This window comes from Suricata suricatta, chromosome X, assembly GCF_006229205.1.
Source record: "Suricata suricatta isolate VVHF042 chromosome X, meerkat_22Aug2017_6uvM2_HiC, whole genome shotgun sequence".
Taxonomy (NCBI): Eukaryota; Metazoa; Chordata; class Mammalia; order Carnivora; family Herpestidae; genus Suricata; species Suricata suricatta.
In genome coordinates, this window is record NC_043717.1 from 77075466 (window position 1) to 77086661 (window position 11196).

Genomic DNA, 11196 nt, shown 5'->3' on the forward strand with positions numbered 1-11196 from the left:
CTGTCCAATTAATACTTGAATACCTCCCGTAATAGAAATCTCTTTTCTTAATGAAGTTTACTTTGTTGTTAGGCAGTTCTAAACTTTAGAAAGTTCTGTGCTATAGGAATCCCAGATCAGCCTCAAGCTTCCATACTATCAGTGTTTGTTCTTTGTAGAATTAGACTGCTTCTTTATCTCCATTAAGGCTCTTTGAATAGGTAAAAGCAGCTTTCTTGATGCCCTACCCCTAATGCCTGTTCTTCTCCCATTTCTTACAATATTCTTTGAACGAAATAGGGATAGGGATGATAGTGAACAGCCAACAGGAGAAAGAACAAATGGCTCATGGCCCTTCAGAATCTTCCATAAAAAGTACCACAAGTAAAATGTAAAAGACTTGACGATGCCAAGTGTTGTCAAGAGTGTATTACTGAAATACTCATACACTGCTGATGGGAATGCAAAATGGTGTAGCCACTTTAGGAAATAGTTTTCAGTATCTTATAAAGATTCTTACTACATGCCTTACTCCTAGGTATCTAACCCAAGAAAAATGAAAATATATGTATGCACACAAACTTGTACACTAATGTTTACAGCAGCTTTATTTGTAATGTTCCCAATCTAGAAACAACCCAAATGTTCATCAACAAAGTGAAACATGATGTAGTGTATCAATACAATAAAATATTTTTTGGAAATAAAAATAAATGAAGTACTGATATATCCTTGAACATGGATGAGCCTCAAAACTATGCTAGGTGAAAGAAGCCAATCATAAAAGACCACTTATTGTATGATTGCATTTATTCAAATGTCCAGAAAAGACAACTCTATATATTTCAAATGTTGTGGTGTTTACACAAATGTATGTATTTATCAAAACTCATTAGCTGTATATTTTAAATTTGTGAATTTTATCATGTATTAATTATACCCCAATATTCTCCCAGACTTTCTTTATTTTTTTGGTATTTGTTATTTTTTAAAAATAGTTTATTGTCAAATTGGTTTCCATACAACACCCAGTGCTCTTCCCCACAAGTGTCCTCCTCCATCTCCACCACCTCTTTTCCCTGCTCCCCCTTCCCCTTCAACCCTCAGTTCCTTTTCAGTATTCAATAGTCTCTCAAGTTTTGCATCCCTCTCTCTCCCCAAATTTCTTTCCCTCTTCCCCTCCCCCTGGTCCTCCATTAGGCTTCTCCTGTTCTCCTTTTAGACCTATGAGTGCAAACACATGGTATCTGTCCTTCTCTGCCTGACTTATTTCGATTAGCATAACACCTTTGAGGTCCATCCACTTTCCTACAAATGGCCAGATTTCATTCTTTTTCATTGCCATGTAATACACCATTGTGTGTGTGTGTGCGTGCGTATATATATATATATATATATATATACGCACACACATATATACCACATCTTGAGCCACTCATCAGGTGATGGACATTTAGGCTCTTTCCATGTTTTGGTTATTGTTGACAGTGCTGCTATGAACATTGGGGTACATGTGCTCCTATGCATCAGCACTTCTGTGTCCTTGGGTAAATCCCTAGCAGTGCTATTGCTGGGTCATAAGGGAGTTCTATGGATAGCTTTTTGAGGAACCTCCACACTGTTTTCCAGAGCGGCTGCACCAGTTTACATTGCCACCAACAGTGTAGGAGGGTGCCCGTTTCTCCACACCCTCGCCAGCATCTATAGTCTCTTGATTTGTTCCTTTTAGCCACTCTGACTGGCATGAGGTGGTATCTCAGTGTGGTTTTGATTTGTGTTTCCCTGATGATGAGTGATGTTGAGCATCGTTTTATGTGTCTGTAGGCCATTTGGATGTCCTCTTTGGAGAAGTGTCTTTTTATGTCTTCTGCCCATTTCTTCACTGGGTTATTTGTTTTTTGGGTGTGGAGTTTGGTGAGTTCCTTGTATATTTTGGATACTAGCCCCTTATCTGATATGCCATTTGCAACTATCTTTTCACATTCCATCGGTTACCTATTAGTTTTCTTGATTGTTTCCTTTGCCTTGCAGAAGCTTTTTATCTTGATGAGGTCCCAAGAGTTCAGTTTTGCTTTCATTTCCCTTGCCTTTGCGGGTGTGTTGAGTAGGAAATTGCTGCAGTTGAGGTCAAGGAAATTGTTTCCTACTTTCTCCTTGAGGGTATTGATGGTTTCCTGTCTCACGTTCAGGTCCTTCAGCCATTTTGAGTTTATTTTTGTGTATGGTGTAAGAAAGTGGTCTAGTTTTATTCTTCTGCATGTTGCTGTCCAGTTCTCCCAGCACCACCTGCTAAAGAGGCAGTCTTTTTTCCATCGGATACTCTTTCCTGTTTTGTCAAAAATTAATTGGCCGTACATTTGTGGGCCTAGTTCTGGGTTCTTCCATTGGTCTATGTGTCTGTTTTTGTGCCAATACCATACTGTCTTGATGATGACAGCTTTGTAGTAGAGGCTAAAGTTCCCAGACTTTCTTTAAAGCCAAGCAGATGCTACATTTCTGCAAAGTCATGTTACTGCTGGTCCCTTTGCATCCCCAGTTATCCTTTGGTTAGTCCAAGTGTCCATGGCAGCAGCATCCTAGTTACAGAGGTCATCAAGAACACAGAAACACAAGTAAGTGGAAAGAACTCAGCCTTTTTGGAAATATGATTTATCAGAAATATGAGAGAAGTAGACATGGCCTTGCTGAAATCTGGGGCTCAAGACAGAAGGGCTTTACAAAGGGGGTATTTTGAGTGTATTGTAAGAAGAGGCCACAGATACAATAAGAACATTTTCTCACCTGTGATAAATGTGAAGAAGGGAATTGCTTATATGTCACCTATAAACTATTTCCTTACCATATCTGTACTTAGAATGTCATCAGAGTTATCAGCCCTTCTTTTTCTTAATTAATTTAATGTATTTATTTAAATATGTTAGTTAAAATACAGTGTAGTATTGGTTTCAGAAGTAGAACTCAATGACTCATCACTTACATATGACACCCAGTGTCCATTCCAACCATTGCCCTCCTTAATGCCCATCACCAATTTAGCCCATCACTCCACCCACCTCTCATCTAGCAACCATCAGTTTGTTCTCCATATTTAAGAGTCTCTTATGGTTTGCCTCCCTCTCTGTTATCTTGTTTTTCTTTACCTTCCCCTATGTTCTTTTTTGTTCCTTAAATTCCACATGTAAGTGAAATCATATGACATTTGTCTTTGATTATTTTGCCTAGCATAATACCTCTCATTCTATCCACATTGTTGTAAATGGCAACATTTCATTCTTTATGATCGCCAAGTCATATTTCATTGTGATATATATTTATATTATTTCATTATATATAATATATTATATATAATATATTTATACAAATATATTATAAATAATAAATAAATATATTATTTATCCATTCATTAGTCGATGGACTTTGGGTTGCATGTGCCTCTTTGAATCAGCATTTTTGTATCCTTTGGATAAATACCTGGTAGTGCAATTGCTGGGTCATAAGGTAGTTATATTTTTAATTTCTTGAGGAACCTCCATACGGTTTTCCAGAGTGTCTGCACCAGTTTACATTTCCACTAACAGTGCAAATGTGTCCCCTTTTCTCTGCAACCTCACCAACATCTGTTGTTTCCCAAGTTGTTCATTTTAGCCATTCTGACAGTTGTGAGGTGGTATCTCATTGTGGTTTTGATTTGTCTTTTCTGATGAGTAATACTGAGCATCTTTTCATGTGTCTGTTAGCTATCTGGATGTCTTCTTTGGAAAAGTGTCTATTCATGTCTTCTTCCCATTTCTTTACTGGATTATTTGTTTTTTGGGTGTTGAGTTTGATATGTTCTTTATAGATTTGGGATAGTAGACCTTTATCCCATATGTCATTTGCAAATATCTTCTCCCATTATGTTAGTTGCTTTTAGTTTTGCTGATTGTTCCTCTGCTGTGCAGCTTTTAATCTTTTCTTAATGTTTATTTATCTTTGAGAGAGAGAGACAGAGACAGAGAGAGAGAGAGAGAGAGAGAGAGAGAGAGAGAGAGAGAGAGAGAATGCATCGTCAGGGAGTGGGGAGCAGCGAGAGAGGAAGACACAGAATCCAAAGCAGGCTTTAGGCTCTAAGCTGTTAGCACAGAGCCCAATGTGGGGCTCAAACCCATTAACTGTGAGATCATGACCTGAGCTGAAGTCAGACGCTTAACCAACTGAGCCATCTGGGGACCCCAGAATCTTTTTTCTTGATGAGATCCCACTAGTTCATTTTTGCTTCTATTTTCCTTGGCTCTGGAGGCATGTCAAATAAGATATTGCTGCAGCCGAGGTCAAAGTGGTTGCTGCCTGTGTTCTCCTCTAGGATTTTGATCATTTCCTGTCTCACATTTAGGTCTTTCATCCATTTTGAATTTATTTTTTGTGTATGGTGTAAGAAAGTAGTTCAGTTTCATTCTCCTGCATGTTGCTGTCCAGCTTTCCCCAACACTATTTGCTGAAGAGACTGTCTTTTTCCCATTGAATATTCTTTCCTTCTTTGTTGAAAATTAGTTGGTCATACATTTGAGTGTCCATCTCTGGGTTCTCTTTTCTGTTCCAGTGATCTATGTGTCTTTTTGTGCCAGTACCATACTGTCTTGATGATTATAGCTATTTAATACAGTTTGAAGTCCAGAATTGTGATGCTTCCAACTTTGGGGTTTTTTTTCAACATTACTTTGGCTATTTGGGATATTTTCTGGTTCCATACAAATTTTAGAATTATTTATTCTAGCTCTCTGAAGGATGTTGGTGTTATTTTTATAGGGATTTCATTGAATGTGTAGATTGCTTTGGGTAGTATAGATATTTAAACAATATTTGTTCTCCCAATCCATGAGCATGGACTGTTTTTCCATTTCTTTGTGTCTTCTTCAATTTCTTTTATAAGTCTTCTATAGTTTTCAGCATACAGATCTTTATTTCTTTTGTAAAAATTTTTAAATATTTATTATTATTTTGAGAGACAACAGATAGAGTGTAAGCAGGGGAGGGTCAGATAGAGAGAGACATACACACTCACAGAATCCAAGGCAGGCACCAGGCTCTGAGGTGTTAACACAGAGCCCAACATGGGGCTTAAATTCACATTCCGCAAGATCATGACCTGAGCTGAAATCAGACACTTGATTGACTGAGCAGCCCAGGTGCCCCTGGATCTTTTACCTCTTTAGTTAGGTTTATCCCTAGGTATCTTATGCTTTTTGGTGCAGTTGTAAATAGCATCAATTCCTTGATTTCTCTTTCCGCTGCTTCATCAATGGTGTATAGAAATGCAACTGATTTCTGTAAGTGGATTTTATATCCTGCAACTTTGCTGAATTCACATATCTGTTCTAGCAGTATTTTCGTGGAATATTTGGGTTTTCCATATAGAGTAGTATGTCATCTGCAAAGAGTGAAAATTTGACTTCTTTGCCCATTTGGGTGGCTTTTTTCTTTCTGTTTTCTGATTTCTGAGGCTAGGGCTTTAAGTGTTCTGTTGAACAATAGTGGTGAGAATGGGCATTCCTGTCGTTTTCCTGACCTTAGAGGGAAAGCTCTCATTTTTCCTCACTGAGGATGATATTAGCTGTGAGTCTTTTATATATGGCCTTTATGATGTTGAGGCATATTCCTTCTATCCCTACATTCTTGAGGGTTTTTATCAAGAAAGAATGCTGTGATTTGTCAAATGCTTTTTCTTTCCTTTTTAAATGTTTATTTATTTTTGAGAGAGAGAGAGAGAGAGAGAGAGAGAGCGAGAGAGAGAGAGCATGAGTAGGGGAGAGGCAATAGAAAGGAGACACAGAATCCGAAGCAGGCTCCAGGTTCTGAGCTTCAGCACAGAGCCCAATGTGGGGCTCAAACACACAAACTGTGAGATCATGACCTGAACCAAAGTTGGATGCTTAACCAACTGAGCCATCCAGGTGTCCATCAAATGCTTTTTTTTGCACCTATTGTGAGGATCATGTGATTCTTTTCCTTTACTTCACTAATGTGGTGTATCACGTTTATTGATTTGTGACTATTGAACTAGCTCTCTAGCCCAGGAATAAGTCTTACTTGATTATGGTGGATAATTCCTTTATTGTACTATTAAATACGATTTGCTATTATCTTGTTGAGAATTTTTGCATCTAGGTTCATCAAGGATATTGGCCTGTAATTCTCCTTTTTACTGAGTCTTTATCTGGTTTTGGAGCCAAGGTAATGCTGGCTTCATAGAATGCATTTGGAAGCTTTCCTTCCATTTCTATTTTTTGGAACAGTTTGAGAAGAATAGGTATTAACTCTTCTTTAAATATCTGATACAATTATCCTGGGAAGTCATCTGGCCCAAGATTCTTATTTTTGGGAGATTTTTGATAACTGAATCAATATTTTTGCTGGTTATGGGCTTACTCAAATTTTCTATTTCTTCCTGTTTCAGTTTTGGTAGTATGTGAGCTTCTAGGAATTTGTCTATTTCTTCCAGATTTCCCAGTTTGTTGGCCCATAATTTTTTATAGTATTCTTTTATAATAGTTTGTATTTCTGTGGTGTTGGTTGTGATCTCTCTTCTTTTATTCATGAAGAATTTATTCTTTTTGATAATTCTGGCTAGGAGGTTATCAATTTTGTTTATTCTTTCAAAAAACCACCTTTTAGTTTCATTGATCCGTTCTACTGTGTGTGTGTGTGTGTTTATTTTTTTTCTTTTCTTTTCTATTTTTTGGTTTCTATATCATTTGTTTCTGCTCTTATCTTTATTATTTCCCTGCTTTTGCTGCTTTAGGACTTATTTGCTGCTCCTTTTGTGGCTCCTTTAGGTGTAAAGTTAGGTTGTGTATTTCAGACTCTTATTGCTTCTTGATGTAGACCTGAATTACAATGTACTTTCCTCCTAGAACTACCTTTGTTGCCTCCCAGAGGGTTTGGATTGTTGTGTTTCCATTTTCATTGGCTTTCATATATTAATTATTTCTTCTTTAATTTCCTGGTTATCCCACTCTTTCTTTAGTAGGATGTTCTTTAATATCCATTCCAAATTTTTTCTTGTGGTTGATTTCAAGTTTCATAGTGTTGTGATCTGAAAATATTCATGGCATGATCTCGATCTTTTTGTACCGAGTTAGGGCTTATTTTGTACCTGTTAGGGCTAGTATGTGATCTATTCTGGAAAATGTTCCATGTACACTCAAGAAGAATGTATATTCTGTTGCTTTAGGATAAAATGTTCTGAATATATTTGTTAAGTACATCTGGTCCAGTGTGTCATTCGAAGCCACTGTTTCCTTGTTGATTTTTTGCTTTGATGATCTGTTTATTGCTGTAAGAGGAATGTTGAAGTCCCTACTATTATGGTATTATTATCAATGAGTTTCTCTGTTTTTATTATTAATTGATTCATATTTTTGGGTGTTCCCAAGTCACCCTTCTATCAATGGTTTTTCCTTTCACTTTTCTTTTTGCTCTAGACAAATTTCAAGCAACTCAGGAGACATCCTCCTTGAAAGGCTTTTTATTTTTGATACAACTAGACTTGTTTTGGTCCCAAGTCATTAGCCTTTAGAGGGAAGAAGACTTGCTGGATGTTTCACATTCATGCTTATTTGATCTTCCCAAGCTTATAAAATAGTTATGATCATTATTACTTATTTTACAGGTAAGAAAATTTAAGTATGTGAGGTTAAAAATCTTGCCCAAGTTCTCCTGACTAATACTTGAAGCGAATACTCCATACCATAACTACAACCCAGGTCTGACTCCAAAGCTTGGGCTGTTAACTGCCAAACCCTTCTATCTCAGATTCTCAAAATAATATCTATCATTGACTAAATCATTGTTATGAGCTAGGTACTGAAACAAGCACTTTGCATACATTACTTTGGTAATTCTAGAACCTCCATGGTATATGTGGGCTTACTACAACAAAGTGTCTCTCATATAATATGCATTAAGTCAAGATTTATTATATGAATAAATGAATAGCCAATAGTGGTAGATATTACTGGCCCCATCTTATGATAGGGAAAAGGAAGCAAGCAAGCAAGTATGAAAGAAAAAGAAAGAAAGAAAGAAAGAAAGAAAGAAAGAAAGAAAGAAAGAAAGAAAGAAAGAAAGAAAAAAGAAAGCAAGCAGAAAGAAAGAAAGAAAGAAAGAAAAAGAAAAAAGCAGAAAGAAAGAAAGAAAATGAAACTCAAAGAGATTAATATGCCTAAGGTTACACAGCTGTCAACTGGCAGAGTGCAAAGCTCTGCCACACTGTGTCTGTTCCAGTGTCAGAGAGTTGGAGAATGTCAATCTGGGAAAATAGAGCACTCCAACAGTAAGAGCACAAAATCAAGGTTGCTGATGCTGCTTCAGGATGCTAAAGAATCCCACCTCTTCTTACTTTGTTTTTTCACATCCCCCAGGATCTACCCCACTGTGGCCTGATTCCACTTGGAGCCCAACATGTGAGAGGTAAAAAATTCTCCTGTCTTCACATAAGAGTGGTTGAAAATATCATATCTTTAAACAATTCTTGTCTGGATTATTTTGAGTTTGTTTTCTTTCTAAGTTTTCTAGATAATTGTCTTGACCTAGGGCCTGGGCTAATCTGAAACTCTTCTAAAAGACTAAACAAACCATTCATCCAAGCAAAGTACATTCCTGAGGATTTCTAAGGCTTCTCACTGCTCTGGCTAAGGTCATCGAAGTGAAGGACTGAAGTATTGCCTGCAGACCATTACTCCCATAGACATAAATCTTTGTATATATTTCTGTATGGTTAACTCTAGCATCTATAATGTAAAAACATGCTGAGATACACTGGATTAGCGCTGGGATTTGCACTCATATCAGAGAAAAATAATAGAAGAGATATATAGGAAGTGGAAGTAAGACCACCTTTGCAAATATCTAGTTTTAACTATGGCTGTCATGGGCAGATATTATAAATCCAACAAAGAGTTACTGAGCACCTCTATGTGTGAGGAAATACGTTAGCACTTCTGGACACAGAAATGAAATTGTTTAATTCCTATCTTGATTAGTTCATAGTCTAGTAAGGAAAAAAGGCATAAAATAATTAATTACAAGTGATATGAGTGTTGCAAAGAAGAAACACTAAGGCAAGTTATATGTTAAGTGAGTTAGCTTTAGCTTAAGCCACTCGTTCCACACCAAGAGACTTGGGTAGAATTTCCTTCACCAGAATCCCCAGGTGGAAACTGGAACTGGTAAGAAAGCTATTTGGTACTCACCCTTCCAGTGTCTGCAGAAAATATATTGGTGGCTCTTATCACCAATGTCTGCTGGATGCAAGGAACTTTATATATAGTGTCTCAATTCATCATAGCTACATTGCAATAAAGGTTTTACAGATGTGGAAACTGAGGCTCAAAGAGGTAACTTGCCCAAGGTCTCACATCTTTGGTTTTGAATTCAGATTGCAATTTTAATCTAAATTTTGTCTAAATCCAGAGTGAATGACTTTTTCTATTTTTTCAAACTATTTCCAGGACATAGTGTTATGAGCAAGAGTTGAGAATTCTAGTCCAAGATCTAATGCTAAACCTCTCTTGGAGAGGGTGTTGAACACACACCTTGCCTACTTCATAGTTTATTCAAATGACAATGAGCTAGGAGAATACTTAGATCACATATAATGTTCTGCATATATGTGGGATGTTACTGATTATTGAATATTAAAAGGTTGCTTCCATACTATATAATCCCTGTATTGCTCGTTTACTCATAGTCAAGGCTAGGAGGGAGAGAAAGCCTGACTAGAGTTTGGGATTGGAGTTTAGCAATAAGAGTCACAAACTTGACCATGACCCAAATCATTTTGCATTTCTTGACCCTCAAATTATTCATCTCTAAAGTTGAAACTTCTCTCTAACATGTAACTATTAGGAGGCTTCTTGTCATTAAAAAACATGATATATACTAAGTTACTTACGTTCTCTCCACTTTGAACAGGGCTACAGGTTGCACACACACCACAGAGACCTGGAAATGCAAAAAAGTTTAAATGTAAGTGGGCTAAACTCTGTCAGTTCATCAGTTGTAAGTGGTATTCAGCACTAAGTGAATTGAACTTAATGAATTAAAGATGAAAGAAACAGCAGGGAGCATGAATGCAGGAGAAGACCTTTCATTTCAAATGGAAAGGGCTAATTTTATGACGCCTTGAGATTTGCAGATCAGAATTTTTCCACTCTTCCCCTAATTGTTTACTCAAACAGCATGTACTCTTTGAAATGATGGGGGCCTTGGGAATGGACAGAGAACTCAAGCTAATCCCTCAAATTGATAGATAAGGCCTGCCCTATGTTAGCCACTGAGACCTCTCCAGGAATAGGAGCTTGCAGGTAGATGGGGAAGATGGGTTACATTCACGTTGACTGTGGATTTGAGGCGCAAATTCTAGATTGCACACAACTCTTAATCAGTGTCATTGCCCACACTTCAGCTCTGTCCTCAAGCAAGTTATAGAATCTATAGCTCTAAAAGGACTAGATCATCCTTATGATGTCTTCTTATCTTATTCTCCCCACTCTAACTTCTCACCAAGTGGTAATCCTAACTCTGCTTACACTCTTCCAATGGTGTGGAACTTATAACTTAGTTTATGGAGACACTCATCCCATCTCCACCCCACCCTCCCAAATGCATTTTCAGTTAGCTCCTTCCTTGTCCTTGAGAACTAGTATTCTGCATGAGAGTCCTTGGGAGACAGTTATACAATTTATACATATACATGTAAAGTTATACAAATGTATCACATTTCCTCTTTGCACCTTGATTTAACTTAGTATCTTACTGCTTTGGTTTTCCGACCTGAAAAATGGCAAAATTGCAGTCAAGATGGAATGAAATAATGAATGTTAAAGTGTTTTTTAAGATATTTAAATCTTTGTACATATAGACAATGAAGCTCAGTGGGAATGGAAAACTAAGAATTCCTTTTTGGTTGCTCTTTTTAATATCTTCACATATTGATTAGATGGTGCTTAGATGGATATGGTAATAGCTCAACCCCGCTTTATTGAGATTGTCCCAATTTAAAATGTTTCATCACATTCTTATAAAACATAGCAAGGCACATATTCAGTTATGCAAAACATCTCCTCAGACTGCTTTATTTTTTTTAACTTTTATGTTATATATTTCACAAAATAAAATATAAAAAACAATAATTACATACTTGATATATGTATATATGTATGTATATATATATATATA